Here is a 16,964-nt window from a genome sequence, read left to right on the forward strand (position 1 = left end):
TACAATGAATGATTGTAGGCGAATGGCCTTTCAGCTTCTTATAGGAAATAAGGTTTATCACCCATTTTTAGTCGGGCAAAAGACAGTTGAACGAAAGTGGTTCGCCTGTTTCTTCAGATACATGGCTGAGCTGCACTCAATGTTCCGTGTGGCAACACGAAATATATATATATATATATATATATATATATATATATATATATATATATATATATATATATATATATATATATATATATATATTTTATGGAAGGTTAAAAAATAATCGTACAGTTGCTAACCAATATTTTTTGTACCAAAACTGAATGTTTGTAACCTGTATCTGATATAAATAAATATTGTAACATGTCTTTATTATTACTAATTTGTTTTTAAACTATTAATACCTTTTTTACAAGAGGTATTAGTAGGGGACGAAAATAGAACCACTTTTTCATGTTTGGTAAAAGCACATTGTCTTTGAAGTTTTTTCTTTAAAGATTACAAATCGCTTCTGATACATTTTGAGCTAAATACCATGTGTAGGCTTAGTTGGTGGTGTTATATGAACTTTTTGGGAATAATTGATTTAAAGATATGGTATTCAGAAGCCAAAAACAGACTGGAGGGTGAAATTTGGCTCCTTTACCTTACAAAACTACAAATCACATATACTTTCTTCATTTTCCCAACTATAATTCGTACTGATAAAAGTGCTTAGAATGTTCTAGTCATCAATTTTGTCACAGGAAATTAAAACAGTAACTCTCTTTAATTATCTAGAACTATCGATATCTTTTTACTACATCTCGTTTTACATACAAATTTATTGCATGACGTTACTACTTTTAGAAATCTTGTTTTCATATTGCTATTGATTGCAACATCCACTGAATGCTATGCTGTCACAACGGATCCACCTAAACACTTCGTGATGCGTCGCAGGGAAAGCAACCTGATTGAGCGTAATTTCATGATTCTTAAAGAATGTGAATGTGACTTCACGACTGTGGAAAGGCATTCATTCCAACTCACGGACTGTTTATCTAAAAGTATGACAGCCCTTTTATGTTGTTTTGTCTGTAAACTGTGTCAGTTGATCTACTGTCTGCGACTCTATCATTTTAAGTATTTTCTTGCTATAAAGACGAAATACTGGTTTCACACTTTTTCACGAACTAGAGATAACATCAAGTATGAGGTAATTCAAATTAATGTACGAAAAACCAAATTCAATCCTAAATAACCACTGAAAGAACCGTAAGGAAGCATGTGTGCTCATAAAAATGCAGCGTTCTGAAAATTAAAATGTATATTAAAAATATATAGCAGCAACTAAAATTTAATCGAAAGAGAAATGTAGAGCTGATTAGAAGTATTTTGTAATTTTACACAAGCAACAATAATTAGATCTTCAGAAAGTTTGTGGTGAACTAATAACAGAACAACGAATCTATTACAGCGAACAACGGATTTTTATAAAGAAAACATTTTTAAAACAATGAATCGAAAAGGCAAGCAGAAGAAAGATGGCTGGAAGTTGCTGGAGAAGAGGAAAACGATAAACTGCGAAAAAGGTACGTTGTAACAAAATGAAGGAGAGTCGAGAGCCCATTCAGATTAAAAGCAGACTTCTTTCTGTTTTAACAGCAAAATGAATTGAAAGTGGCTTTGAATACTTTGAAATGAAGTTATTATTTAGGGTACTGACAATAAGAGAACAAGTTACAATCTTAATATTCTATGCACTGCATAGTCTTACTTAAGAGTTTCATCAACTTGTTATCCTAAAAATCATTAACAATGTAGAACATGATCACAGATTTTAAGTACAAAGTACGTACGCTTGATTCCGAAAAAATTTTCGCATTGACTCATCTAGGTAATACGGAGTTTCAGAACTTGGAGATAAATTCCCGAGAGCATTTGTAGCCCTCAGGTCAGTTGTGCTACTGACCGCATATATGTACACCTAATAGTCTGAAAATGTAATGTGACAGCTTCCATAACACTGAACTTAATCAGAGCGGAAAGTTTACAGTAGGTAATTGGAATCAATTTATTTCGCCATAATAATGCAAAACAAAAGTAGTAATTTTGATGTAATAGAGGACTCAAACAAAACTGTGACCGCAAAATTTGCACCGAATAACTTACCTAAGCAAATAACGCAATAAATGTGGTCACTAATACTGTAGAACAATAGTATTTAACAAATTAATTGGTTATTGGTATGGTATTTTTACGTAAGCTAACAGCACTACGCACACAGCAAACATAATTCGTGACATGTAAACAATTGATAGACATGCTCGTGAAGCGCTACCCAAAGCCTCTTTACTGCAAAAAAAAAAATGCAGTTTAAATAAGTAAAGGGAATAATGCGTTTTGAATATTCTGAAATATCTATAGTCCTGATTAACACTATAAAGGATTTGCATTGTATTATGGTTTACTTCCACGAATAGTTGGAAAATTTTACTGTTAAAAATATTCTGACCACTTTTCTTATAACGGTAATGATTTAATGGATAATAATCGGAATGAAGCAAAACGGTGCTGTAACTCAGCAGTATGATGTGTCATGTAGAGCGACAACATATACGAGAGCATTCAGAAAAGGAATGCCTCCGAGTATTTTATATGAAAACTCGTACAGTTTTTTAAGTAAAACAAATGTTGTTAACAGTCTGTATCTTTATTCTTCATGTCAACCAACACTGATCAGTCAGAACATTATGACCAGCGACCTGTTATCGATACAAGTCCAGGTGACATCAGCGTTACCTGTTGAGGAATGACAGCTAGTCAGACACACGCACAGTGCGCGTAGTACCAGTGAGCGTACAGACCTTGTGTAGAAAGGGGAATGCACGCCATCTGAGTTTGACCTAAGGGAGAGCGTGGTGGCCCGGAGGCTACGTACGAGCATTTCGGAAGCTGCACGACTCGTTGGGTGTTCGAGGAATGCTGTGGTGAGTGTCTTCAACACGTGACGAAATCAAGGTAAAACCACGTCCAGGCGCCGTGGGGGTTAGACTTCCACCCCTCATTACAGACGTCGGTCGTCGTAGGCTGGCCAGACTGGTAAAATAGGACTGGTGGCGAACTGTGGCGGAACTAACATCATGCTTTAATGCTGGGCAGAGTAAAGTGTGTCTGAACAAAGAGTCCATCGAACACTCCTGTGGATGGGCCTCCACAACCGACGACCTATGCATATGCCAACGTTAACATCGCGACGGCGGCAAATACGACTGAAGTTGACACGTGACCATCGGCACTGGACGTTGGCGCAGTGGCAGAGCGTTACATGGTCCGATTTATCGCGATACCTTCTTCATCATTCCGATGGGAGGGAGAAAATCAGTTTTATCCAAGGGAACGGCTCCTTGAAAGCTGTACTGCGGGACACAGACAAGTTGGCAGCGACTCCATTATGCAAGGCACCACGACAGCCAAGGAGTATCATGCACAGATTGCTGAATACGTACATTCCTTCATGACGACCATGCTTCCCGACGACAGTGACATTTTTCAACAAGATAATGCGCCATGTCACAAAGTCTGAAGTGTGATGGAGTGGTTCGAGGAACACAGTGGCGAGTTCCAGCTGATGTGCTGACCCCCGAACTCGGCTGATGCAAAACCGATCGGACGCATCTGGGTTGTGATTGAATGTGGCGTCAAAGCACATCTCCCTCCCCCCCCCCCCAAAATTCACCGTAATTAGGTGACTTGTGTGCGCAGATGTGGTGTAACCTCTCTTCAGCGACCTACCAAGGACTCATTGCTTCCATCATGCCACGACGCGTCTGCTGTTATCCGTGCCAAAGGTGATCACAATTCTGTGGATGATCAGTTTCTTCGCAGCCCTCTGCCGCTAGAGGGCTCCGAATCGTAGCAAGTAACATGGCTGTGTGTAACTAACTATCTCGGTGCTTGAGAAACAGTGTGCTGTAATAGAGTTTCGAATTCGAAGAGTTCATCAATTCATGAAGCGCCCTTGAGCATGACAAAACCATACCACACACATGCTCTTGAAGTCTGCAACAATCCGGGTCCACTCCCATTCATCATCCATCATACAGTCCCTACTTGGGCCCATCCTATTTTCATCCATTTCCAAAACGTAAAGAACATCTTCGAGGGCTTCACTTTGATAGTGACGAAGCGTTGCAAGCAGAGGTAAGGTTGTGGCTCCATCAACAAAGTCAGGCATTCAATAGTGGCGGTATCAGCAACTTGCCTCTCGCGATGAGAAATGTGCTCGTCACAAGGGGACTATGGTGAGAAATAAATATGTAGACATGAAAAATAAAGTTGTAGAACTTAAGGGTTTACATATAAAAAAAATTGGAGGCTCTACTTCGCAGCACGACCTCGTAGAAAGTAAGAATCAAACATGATGGCTATATATCATGTTCAGAAATTAGCTTTACTTCGATCACATTATATTTTAACACAGTAAATTTCTTCAACTGTTATAACTCTGTAAATAAGGTTTGATGTACAAATTTTGACCAAATTGAAAAGTATTTTATCTTTCCATTATCATTCTGTCATTGAAATGATCAAGAAACTGTGTAAAATGACGGGAAAAATCCCAGCACCAAAAAATAATTAATGTAGAGCAATAAAACTTTGGGAATATATTTGTCTTGGTAACATTTATAAATAATTAACATTGCAAGATCAAAGGCTAATTTAAGCGTGAGTTAAGCCACTGCAAACGTGAAATCCTGGTACATTAATAACGGGTGTAACCACCGGAATGTTGAATGCAAGCATACAAAAGCTCATGAGTCGTGTTGTAAAGGTAGCGGATGTTCGTCTGTGGGATGGAATTCCATGCCTGTTAGACATGGTCGGTCAATACAGGGACGGTTAACGCTGTTTGTGTTTGACGCTGGAGCTGTCCGCTGATGTTCAATGTGCTCTCGGCTGGGAACAGATTTGGTGATCGAGCAGTGCGGTATGTGCACAAGAGTTATCCTGTTGGTAACCAACACACCGCTATTACTGTCACCGAGGCAGAAATAGCTTTCATCACAAAACACAACAGACCTTTACCTTGCCCTCCTATGAGCTCTCGCTCGACACTATTGAAGTCGCAAATGGCGGTTCTTTCGGGTCAGTGGAATGTGCGCTACAGGAGGTCTGGCTCGGAGCTGCCCTTGAAGTAACTGATTTGTAACAGTTCATTGTGTCACTGAGCTGCCAACTGTTGCTCAAATTGCTCTTGGCAGATACATCCACACGCTAAATACGATAGTCTTCCTTCTTGGTAGTACCGCTTGGTCGCCCAGATCCCGGTCTTCTTGCGGCAGTGCTTTCTCGTGACCACTGCTGCCAGCAATCATGTACAGCGGCTACATTCCTGCAAGTCTTTCTGCAGTATCTTAGGAGGAATATCCATTTTCTCGTAGTCTTAGTAAACGACCTCATTCAAACTCTGTGAGGTACTGATAATGGCATCTTTGTCATTCTTCACTAACACCAACTCACCACGACCAATCTCAAAAGTAATCTGCGGCAAGTACGCGCTGTGCAAGATAATTTAAAACCTCGGTTTTCAGCGAATTTCCGGAAACATAACACTCATGCACATTGTAAACACTAGCGCCATCACAAATCAAAGATGATGGACGTCAAAAGATACAGATAGTACAATTAATAATCAACGGGTGAGATGGCATTAATTCCACCCCTCTGTTTTTTGACGAGGGGGAGAGCAGGATTCCAAGCAGAATTTAACCAAAAACCTCCATCTCCATTCGTTATGTTTTTTGCTAATTTAATTTCAACAGTTTGCTTAATAACACTACCCCAATAGCTGGACGTACGTGCCAGAATATCTGTGTTGTTATATTCTGTAGGATGACAGATGTGAAGAAAATGTTCAGACTCTGCGGAGTCGGTCGGAAGTTATAAGCGTGTTTGCCGCTTATGTTCATACATCAGTCCTCCACAGTCTTGATAGTCTGACCAATACATGGCACGACATCTGCAAGAAATACGGTATACCGGCCTCACGCAAACCAGGATCATCCTTTACGGAACCTAAAAGGACCCTGATTTGAGATGGTGATCGACAAAAACACTTCATAAAATATTTCCACAAAATACGACCAACCGTTTTTGAAATGCTCCCTGCGTCAGGCAAAAAGTGACAGAGGAGACAGAGCAGTGGGATGTGCTGTAAATCAGTGAGAAAAAAAGGATACAGTGACATAGAGAAATAGATAGACAAATGGTTGAAATGGCTCTGAGCACTACGGGACTTAACATTTGTGGGCATCAGTCCCCTAGAACTTAGAGCTACTTGAACCTAACTAACCTAAAGACATCACACACATCCATTCCCGAAGCAGGATTCGAACCTGCGACCGTAGCGGTCAAGCGGTTCCAGACCGAAGCGCCTAGAACTGCACGGCCACTCCGACCGGCAAATAGATAGGTAGTGCTAGTGAGATAGAAGTGCTAAGTATGAAGGCCTCACTAAAACAAGGGACAGAGTAATGGAATTTAGAACGTTTTCTGTTAAAAAAAAAGCACGAATATGTTCATATGCCAAAATTTTTGGTGAGGAAGGTGAATTGAGTATTGAAGCAGCTGGTTTTCCACTTTCCTGTCGGAGTTAAAGAGGTGTGCATTCGCCTTTTTTGTGCTCCGGCAGGAGCGTTTTTCCGCTTATAGTCAACTTTACAACTAATGCAACGTTATAGAGCGCTACATACGAGTACGCTGGCTTTGCCCGCCCGGCTGGTCGCGCGGTCTAACGCGCTGCTTCCCGGGCTGGAATACGTGCCAGCCCCCGGCACGAATCCGCCCGGCGGATTAGTGTCTAGGTGCGGTGTGCCGGCCAGCATGTGGATGGTTTTTAAGGCGGTTTTCATCTCCATCGCGCAACGGCCTTGCCGCAGTGGAAACACCGGTTACCGGCAAGTCACCGAAGTTAAGCGCTGTCGGGCGTGGCCGGCACTTGGATGGGTGACCATCTGGGCTGCCACGCACTGTTGCCATTTTTGGGGGTGCACTCAGCCTCGTGATGCCAACTGAGAAGCTTCTCGACCGAATAGTAGCTGCTCCGGTCCACGAAAACCATCATGACGACCGGGAGAGCGGTGTGCTGATCACACACCCCTCCTATCCGCATCCTCAGCCGACGATGATAAGGCGGTCGGATGGTCCCGATTGGCCACTTGTAGCCTGAAGACTGAGTGCTTTTTTTCCCTCATATGCCTCGGTAAATGTGGGCTGCTTCCCCTTATTCCGCGTCAGTTACACTATGTTGTCGATTGCTGCGCAAACAGTTTCCACGTACGCATACAGCATAATTACTCTACCACGCAAACATTTGGGGTTACACTTAGCTGGTATGAGACGTTCCCGAGGGGAGGGGGGGTGGGGGTGGAGGGGAATCCATTGGGGGTCGAACTCCACAATAACCCTGGATTCGGTGTGTGGCAGAGGTGGTGTGAGTGGACTGCTGTAGCCTGTTGTGGGTTCTGAACCACTGAGGGCTACGGCGGGGACGAAGATTCTCTGTCGTTTCTAGGTCCCCGGTTCAATACACAATATACACCCGCTTGCTTCCGTTGTTGTACACCAACTGTCACTTCTGTCCACAAGTGGAACAGTTACAGCAAAGATATAGCAATTTTAATCAGTGTGTCAATAAGTCGATGTGTGCCAGAGACGAAACTTACGTACCTTAATGTAAGCATATATTAAAACGTCGAAAAGGGGTAAAGGAAGTCATTATTACATTTTGGGCGTACAATAACTAGAAAATTAACTCTGCCAGACGCTACAACATCGAATGTAGTGTATGGCTACACAACTACATATATGTGACAATGTTTATTTTACTTAGAAAGCCCCATTTATAACCGAGGACAGCTTACATTCAGAGTCTGAGTAATTGTTGTAATGTATGGCTCGCTAAAGGAGATACAAACGAATGTTTTAACATAACAAAATACAGACGTAACGATATTTAAGTAAAAGTGACACGAATTGCTTGCTATAGCAAAGGAATGACATATTGATAAAAGTAATGCTGCTCTTACATGGTTGCATAATAAGAAATATGAATAATTTCAAAAAATGTACTGTGTTTCAGTTCTTGTTTACTTTTGCTTGTTAAATTGTTTGAAATTCTTCAGTCTAATGTTGTTTCCTTTTAATAATAAATATTTTTCTTAGGCTTCTGTCCGTTTTTGTTACCGAGAGGTGGCGCAGTGCTTAGCACATAAGGACTCGCATTCGGGAGGACGACGGTTCAAGCCCGTATCCCGCCATCCTGAATTAGGTCTTCCGCGATTTCCCTAAATCGCTTCATTCAAATGCCGGAATTCTTCCTTTGACAGGGCACGTCCGACTTCCTTCAGCATCCTTCCCTAATCCTACGGGACCGATAACCTCGCTGTTTGGTCCTCTCCCACGAATCAACGAACCATCTGTATTTTAGTTTGCATTCAGTATATGAAACAGAGGAGAACCACTTTTTGTAACATAACGACACAAAGCTGTTATAAAATTTGTCGGGTAAAACAATCGACTGTGTAATGTACTACCTTTCTTCCCCTGTATGGGTTTCATTATTTCAGATTTGTTAATGAAAGTAAAGTGCTATCGAAGTAAGGATATATTACATTGACGATAGTAAAATAAAACAGGTAATCACAATATTGGCAAGAAGGTGTCAGAGCTCTTAGTCTTTTCTTACGGTATAAAACAATTTTTTACTAGTACGAGTTTACTTTCATTGTGGTACAAGCATTAGCGTCAGATCAAGCAGTCGTCGTTGGAAAGCAGCGAGCTAGGTGACCGGTAACTGTGTTATCGTTAATCGTTAATGCAAATAGTTACTTTTTCGTAGTGGTAATAATCACACTCGGAGTTCGTACGTAACATAGGCTGCAGGTTCGACTTACAAATTTTGAAATGGGAAATCGACAGCGCGCTTCTTGTGCACGATCATTGGATCAGCGAACTCACTACTTCCAACCAATTTACAGGCCCAAAATTATTACGACGGGCGTTCAATAAATAATGCAACTAGTTTTCTCTGAAAGCAGTTCGTTTTGTTCAGGATTCCTACACACCATATTATTCTCCAATCTTTTGGCACGAACCCCTATTTTTCAATATAATCTCCGTTCAGTGCGACTGCGTTACGCCGCCTTAGTGGAAGGCCTGTATACTCGCATGGTACCAATGGTACCACTCAACTGATCGATGCCGGAGGCAACGTCTTCCTACCTCAATAGCCTCTTCATCAGCCACGTACTGTATCCCACGAAGTGCATCGTTCATTGGGACAAACATATGTAAGTCCGATGGTTATTGTTGTTAGGGTACACCTTTCACCCTGGAAGATATTACCATTGTTTTTACTGAGCTGCAGTCGGATTGAGAGTTGCATTTGGATCTTAACGCATTGAAAAAAATCGCTAAACTCTATAATTTGTAATGATCTATCGTCGTCACTTCCTGTAATGTCCCAGCGTAGTGAAAGGCGGGCATCGTGTCTTGATCACCTTCTGTCGGCTGAAGCGATTTGCCAGTACATGTGACTCGGAAAATCACGTTAAGGTATACTATTAAGTGACGTCGCCGAAATATAAAAATTCTTATTCAATAGGTTAGAGTTGGATAAAATAATAACACCACAATCGTTACATTTCAATAAGCGATCTACAAGTCCACACGCAAATTAATCCACACATGTAAATGAGAGGCTTCCGTACACATATGAACAACTGATAAGACTTCCCCGTCGGCCGCGGTGGCCGAGCGGTTCTAGGAGCTTCTGTCCGGAACAGCGTGACTGCTACAGTCGCAGGTTAGAATCCTGCCTCGAGCATGTATGTGTGTCATGTACTTATGTTAGTTAGGTTTAAGTAGTTCTAAGTTCTATGGGACTGATGACCTCAGATGTAAAGTCCCATAGTGTTCAGAGCCATTTGAACAGAAACTTCCCTAGTTATTTTCATACAGTGAAGGATTTCACGATCGTATGTATTTTCTGTCGAGGCTTCAGGTTTGTACGGGCGTGGTGCTACAAATTTTTCGGTTCCTGCTGTTTCGTTCATAGCTGCGCTGGGTGTCTTCGGAGGTGCTTCTGGCGACGCTGAGTTTTGCCGACTGAGAAGTCAGGGGTCGGAGAGCGACCTAAGCACTGTGTAAAATGGGCGTGGTCTAGTTTACATGTGAACAACAGAGATAACCCTTGTCAGAGACAAAACAGAACTGTCGATTGTCGCTCTTCATGACAAAAAGTTACATAACGGTTTTGCAGAGCCACTGTTAAGACATGAGGGAATGACTTCCATGCTACTAGAGTGAGCTATAGAGGGCAAAAACTGTAGAGGAAGACAGAGGTTGGAATACATCCAGCAAATAATTGAGTTTGTAGGTTGCAAGTGCTACTGTGATATGAAGAGGTTAGCACAGGATAGGAATTCGTGGAGGGCCACATCAATTTAGTCAGAAGACTCATGACAAAAAAAAGCTTTCATCTCCTTCTATAGATAACCGTGGTCAGACACCTCCTCTCCGTGGGTTCGAAACTCTCCCATGCACATGGAACGTTGCTAGGAGTTTCCCGATAATTCTTCAAAGTGTGAATTCATCCAGATGTCTCCGGGCCATTTTGTAATGCAGACCGCCACCACCACAGTTCGCTATAACCGAGCTCTGATTAACACACATTGTTTTTCGCGTTCCTTCAACTGACTCGTGTTGCGTGGCCAGTCCCAATTGGCACTTTTGTCACGCTGACCTCAGGCCACCTGCCGTCCGGCTTTCTGTCAGTGATTGGGACACCTCTGCCCACATGCTCCGACACTTCCATACATTTCCTCCGAATGGTTGAAACGTAACGTTCATCTGTCTATCTCATCGTTGAGGTTTGCCGAGCAGGCTACATTGATGACGAGACTCTGTGCACATAGGAAAATTTCTATGTGACATTTTATATAACAAATAATGAGTAATGAAGTTAAAAATTCTGGCTCGATGGCAGAGTGTGGATTCGGTCCGCCGGTGCCATGCCAGCAAAAGCACCCATGACGCCATTGTTAGAGGATAAGATGGCGATGAGTCGGCCCCATTCGCCCACCAGGGACAGAACGCGGAGTTTTGCTTTTGTTCTGAACTGCGGTGCTGCGTGTAAGGGACCTATGTTTCGTTGGTTTGTCGCAAAAACCGTTCACTACTTTCTAAGAATGTTAGTGGCCAGCTACAGTAAGTAGGATGCTTTGATGGACGAGAAAGTAATCTTGGATATGAGAGCAAGAAATTTTACATTCCTCACTTATGCTTGCTACCTCTCATTACTGGGATAGTGTCAATAAGAACAACCACAGGTATATTAATGTACTCATGCATTTATTATGTCACGGCGGGTCTAGTTCAATGAGCATCACAGGCGAGACTTGCAGCAGTCTTCACAACTAATGCTCACAGAAATCTGTCGACACAGAGACTCAAGAAGTTTTACTGTCTTACTTAACGTTAAAGGCACGTTTCGGAACATGACAAGTACACGAACGCTTCATCAGTAAGTCTATGTATTTTAGTAGTCAGACTATCATGAGCAGTTGCGTTACCGTTCTGTATTTGATTTACAGCTTTTCTCATTTCTTTTGGGAGGATTTATGGGACATCATTGGCACATGGTGTTCTAGGTGGTTCATGACTTCTTTGATACAGTTTGCTGTAGAAATACCTTATATGGCCCAGAATTTCTTGCATATCGGTTATGCTCCGTTTATCGCTGTCAATCGCTATAATTTCTTTGTTACCATTCACTGAGTTTTTCTATAACATTCTTACAGCTCCCTTTATTCTCAATTGGTGATTATATGGCATTTTCATTGTATTTGTTTCTATCTGATTTAATTTTTTTCCTTGAAAATTTACAGAGTTCTGAGTATTCTATCTTGTCGACAGGTTTTGATTTCTCGCTTTCCTGACAGTAATATCCTGGTTTCAGCAGTTAACTTCCGTGATTTTCTATTTGCATTAATCCTCCTATTTCCAGAATGAGATTTTCACTCTGCAGCGGAGTGTGCGCTGATATGAAACTTGCCCGCGACAGGCAAAGGTCCCGAGTTCGAGTCTCGGTCGGGCACACCGTTTTAATCTGCCAGGAAGTTTCAATCCTCCTATTTGTTTGCAGTTTTCATTACTGTTCCACTAGTTATTTTTCTGTCGTCTGTTCTAATCTCACCTCAAAAGTCCTTCGGAATTCTGTTTGTTTCTCACATAATTTGACCATGTCCATACTTTATGACATTAGCTTCCTTCTTTCTTCTTGGATGTTTGTATCTACTTTCGCTCTTGCCACTCTATGGTCGCTACTGGTATTAAATAGGTTTAAAATAAAAACCTCTTTGATTAATTTGTACTAGACTGGAATACTAAAATCTGTATCAATTAGAGTCTCGTGATTAGGACTTCTCAATGTCCATTTTCTGATACGGTGTTACTCAAAAAAGTTGCTCAAGATGAATAAACTGTTCTCTTCAGCAAAGAGAAAAAGCTTTTAGCGACTTTCATCTTTTCATCGATCCCATGGGTACCAACAGAAACATCTCCTTCTTTTTTGATACCTACTTTGGCATTTAAATGGAACAGAATAGTATAAACACCATAATTTATTTTGAAACGTAAGGGTTACGTACCCTATGGTTATAAGATACATTCCAGTAAGGTATATATTAAGTACCACACAGATACTCTACTATACCCTAACAGACAGACCGTGGGATGTTGTAGAGGGTCTCTATGGACAAAGATATTCAATTATATGTGCGTTTTACAATCTCTTGAAAGGCCCGTGGTAATTTTATATCTCTTGAGATATTCTGATGCTACACTAGTGGCGATATTAGCAGGAAACTGGAGTTCCAGCATTTCATACATCGCAGGTTCTCTGTGGGTGTGACTGCAGATGCTACCATGATGGGACACCTTGGTTATAAGAACACGTACCGTATCTCCAACTTGCAAACTATGAAATCCCACGAGAACACGTTGCAGATAACAGTACAGCAGCATCGTAAGCGTTTATATCTACATCTACATCATTCTCCGCGATACACCTAATGGTATGTAGAGGAGGGTACTTTTTGTACCACTAATTGAGCCCTACAATCTTGTTCCACTCGTGAATAGCGCGTGGGAAGAATGATTGTCGGTAAGCGTCTGTATTGGCTCTAATTTCTCCAATTTTCTCCTCGTGGCCATTACGCGTCAAGTATGTAGGGGGAAGTAATATGTCGTCCGGCTCTTCCCGGAAAGTGCTCTCTCGAAATTTCATTAGTAAGTCTCTCCGTGATGCACAACGCCTCTCTTGTAATGTCTGCCAGTGGAGTTCGCTCTTCGTTGGATCTCCTCTATCTCTTTTATCAGTCCTAACTTGTAAGGTGTGGAGGTCGCACAAGACAACTCGGCAGTGACACAGAAACGCATTCCCAACGTCAGTGCTGGGCGACTTCATCCCGTTGATCCGGATGGCTGGCTGCCTCACCTGCCGACCTAAACAATCGGAGAGTTCTCGTAGCTATCTCTTTATTATACGACATGGCACCGCAGTCTTCACGCACCATAGACACAGCGAAATGTTTTCATTATCAAGGCCATGTGATAACAGGCACTTTCTTCAAACTTTTGTTGGATGAGCCAAACTAGGAAGCAAAACCCCATTGTTCCGTGCATTTGTATGCCTATCGGAAAAACGGGCATACTGTAGCTATCCTACAAAATGGGGTGAAAATTTAAATATTACACAGTTCCTCCAGCCTAGGACAATTGAGAAAACTGGTTGGTTCTTTTGCATTAGGTGCAGTCTATGGTGAGCCTTAAGTGGCTTATAAAAGCACAATTTCTTCATGGCCGGTTTCTGAGAAAATCCAGAAACACTATGGTTTTTGAACTTCAAAACTTTTTTCGATTTTATTATCCGTTACCGAGATCCAGAGATCAAACGTCACCATACTCATTCAGAAAACAAGTTTTTAGCTGATTTTGCACCATAGGTCACAATTTTTTTTAAAATAACTAACCGTAGCAAACGGCTAAAATTTCAACTTCGTATTCTTTAGACATTCATCTATAAATACCACTTCCCCTTTCCAAAATCAGTACTCGTTATCAAGCTTTAACTGAGGTAGTAAACATATAGCAAGGATCATCGTACGGGGTTCTAAAGCCACCATACTGTGTTTTTAGTCAGCATTTTTGACCAATAAAAACTTACGACCTTCTGTCCTTATGTAATGGGCATTTCATGCTAAAATCAATATGCCTAGCGGTCCTTCAGCGACAACAAATGGGCAAAAAAGGGTTTTAACGTACATGGAAGAAACTTTAAATAACTGCCAAAAATGATCTAGAACTGGAAAGACTGCAAATTCAGTAGAATACTTCTAACAACATTTTATTTTTTTAAGATAAAACTCATAAACCAGGCGTTTTTGATGAACTGCGACCAACGATGAAGGTATTCATAAAAATATAAGGCAAACGATTTTGCGTTAATCTTTTACTATGAATGTTATTTGTTGTTTATATCTGTAAAAGTACATAGATGTGCCGAAGTATGTAAACAAACTGTCGAAACTTTACTAACCTACAAAATTCGTCTTATATGTGCAGTACACCCTACTGTAACAAGTAAAAGAGGAGCACCAGGGGAAAAATACTACTGTCGAGAAGAAGAAGGCGAATATACTACTCTTTAAAAGACTGGGATAGAAAAGTGAAGAAACAGCTGCCTCGATGCTCTTTCCACTTTCTTCACCACGAAGTGTTGCAATTCAACATATCCGTGCTTTTCCGTGCTGAAAGAGAGTAGCAGAGAGACGGTGAAGTTGGAAGACAGAGGAGACAGTGACAGTGGGAGAGAAAGAGAGAGGAAACACTGACAGTGGGTGAGAGAAAGTGCAGCGTATGACAAAGGGATATCGATGATGACAGCAGTGGGAACCAAAGATCGAGGATATATTGATGGTCAGTGAGAGACTGCTAATAAAAGAGAAAGAGTGATGGGTGGAGACAGAAGCGCTGGGAGCAAAAGAGAGGGGAGGAAGTGGATATGAAAAATAGAGATGAATGGAGGCCATAAATAGGCTTCGGGGGCCTGTAACACGTGTATAAGAGAGGGCGGATTTTGGGCCAAAATTTTAAACACATGTGTATAGGGGAAACAGTAAGTTGGACACACCCTCCCAGAACTATTAAGCTGCAGGGGTGTGGTGGAGACAGTGGCAGTGGGAAATAAATGCAAAGGAGACAGTGTAAGTGAGAGAGGAGATAATGGCAGAGGTGAATACTACAAATCAACATGAGAAAAAGGAAACAGTGGGAGAGAGACACATGCACAGACAGTGGAAGTGAAAGGTGGATGGTAAATATGAAGGTTAACTACAAAGAGAGATCAGGTACAAGCATTTAGAATGTTCTGTGCTAAAAGAGCGTGAATACACTATGTGATCAAAAGTATCTGGGCACCTTGCTGAAAATGACTTACAAGTTTGTGCCACCCTCCATCAGTAATGCTGGAATTCAATATGGTGTTGGCCCACCCTTAGTCTTGATGACAGCTTCCACTCTCGCAGGAGTACGCTCAATCAGGTGCTGGATGGTTTCTTGGGGAATGGCAGCCCATTCTTCACGGAGTACTACACTGTGGAGAGTTATCGATGTCGGTCGGTGCGGCCTCGCACGACGTCGGCGTTCCCAAACATCCCAGAGTTGTTCTATATAATTCAGGTCAGGACTCTGAGCGGGCCAGTTCATGACAGGGATGGTATTGTCGTGTAACCACTCCGCCGCAGGCCGTGCATTATAAACAGGTGCTTGGTCGTGTTGAAAGATGCAATTGCCTTCCCCGAATTGCTCTTCGACAAAGGGAAGCAAGAAACTGCTTAAAACATCCATGTAAATCTGTGCTGTGATAGTGCCACGCAAAATAACAAGGGGTGCAAGCCTCCTCCACGAAAAACACGACCACACTATAACACTACCGCCTCCAAATTTTGCTATTGGCATACACACGCTGGCAGATGACGTTCACCGGGCATTCACCATACCCACACCCTGCATCGGATCGCCACATTGTGTACTGTGATTCGTTACTCCACACTACATTTTTCCACTGTTCAATCGTCCAATGTTTACCCTACTTACACCAAGCGAAGCGTCGTTTGGAATTTACCGGCGTGATGTGTAGCTTATGAGCAGACACTCGACCACGAAATCCAAGTTTTCTCACCTCCCACCTAACTGTCATAGAACTTGCAGTGGATCCTGATGCAGTTAGGAATTCCTGTGTGCTGGTCTGCCTTTTACACATTACGACCCTATTCAACTGTCGGCGGTCTCTTTCAGTCAACAGACGGGGTCGGCCTGTACACTTTTGCACTGTACATGTCCCTTCACGTTTCTACTTCACTATCACATCGGAACAGTGGACCTAGGGATTTTTAGGAGTGTGTAAATCTGGCGTACACAAGTCTGACCCAAGTGACCGCGATCACCTGACCACGTTGGAAGTCCGTGACTTCAGCGGAGCACCCCATTATGCTATCTCAAGATGTCTAATAACTACTGAGGTCGCTGATACAGAGTACCTGGCAGTAGCTGCCAGCACAATGTACCTAATATGAAAAACGTACGTTTTCGGTGGCGCCATGATACTGTTGATCACATAGTGTATGTTTGCATGACAAAATTTTTAGTGAGGCAGGCAGAATGACGATTGAGGCAATAAGTTTCCACTTTTCTGTCAGATTCCTCGACAGACGTATATATTCGCTTATTTTGTGCTCCTGTAGCAGCATTTTTCCGTTACTTAGATATTTTGGTTAGAGGGTTACAGGAAGCACTTGCTATTCCAGTCACTCCGTAATGAAAATGAAGTACAGCTACAGCTACTTCACAATGCTTCACCACTTCAGGTAAGATGC

Source organism: Schistocerca nitens, chromosome 8 (assembly GCF_023898315.1).
Source record: "Schistocerca nitens isolate TAMUIC-IGC-003100 chromosome 8, iqSchNite1.1, whole genome shotgun sequence".
Taxonomy (NCBI): Eukaryota; Metazoa; Arthropoda; class Insecta; order Orthoptera; family Acrididae; genus Schistocerca; species Schistocerca nitens.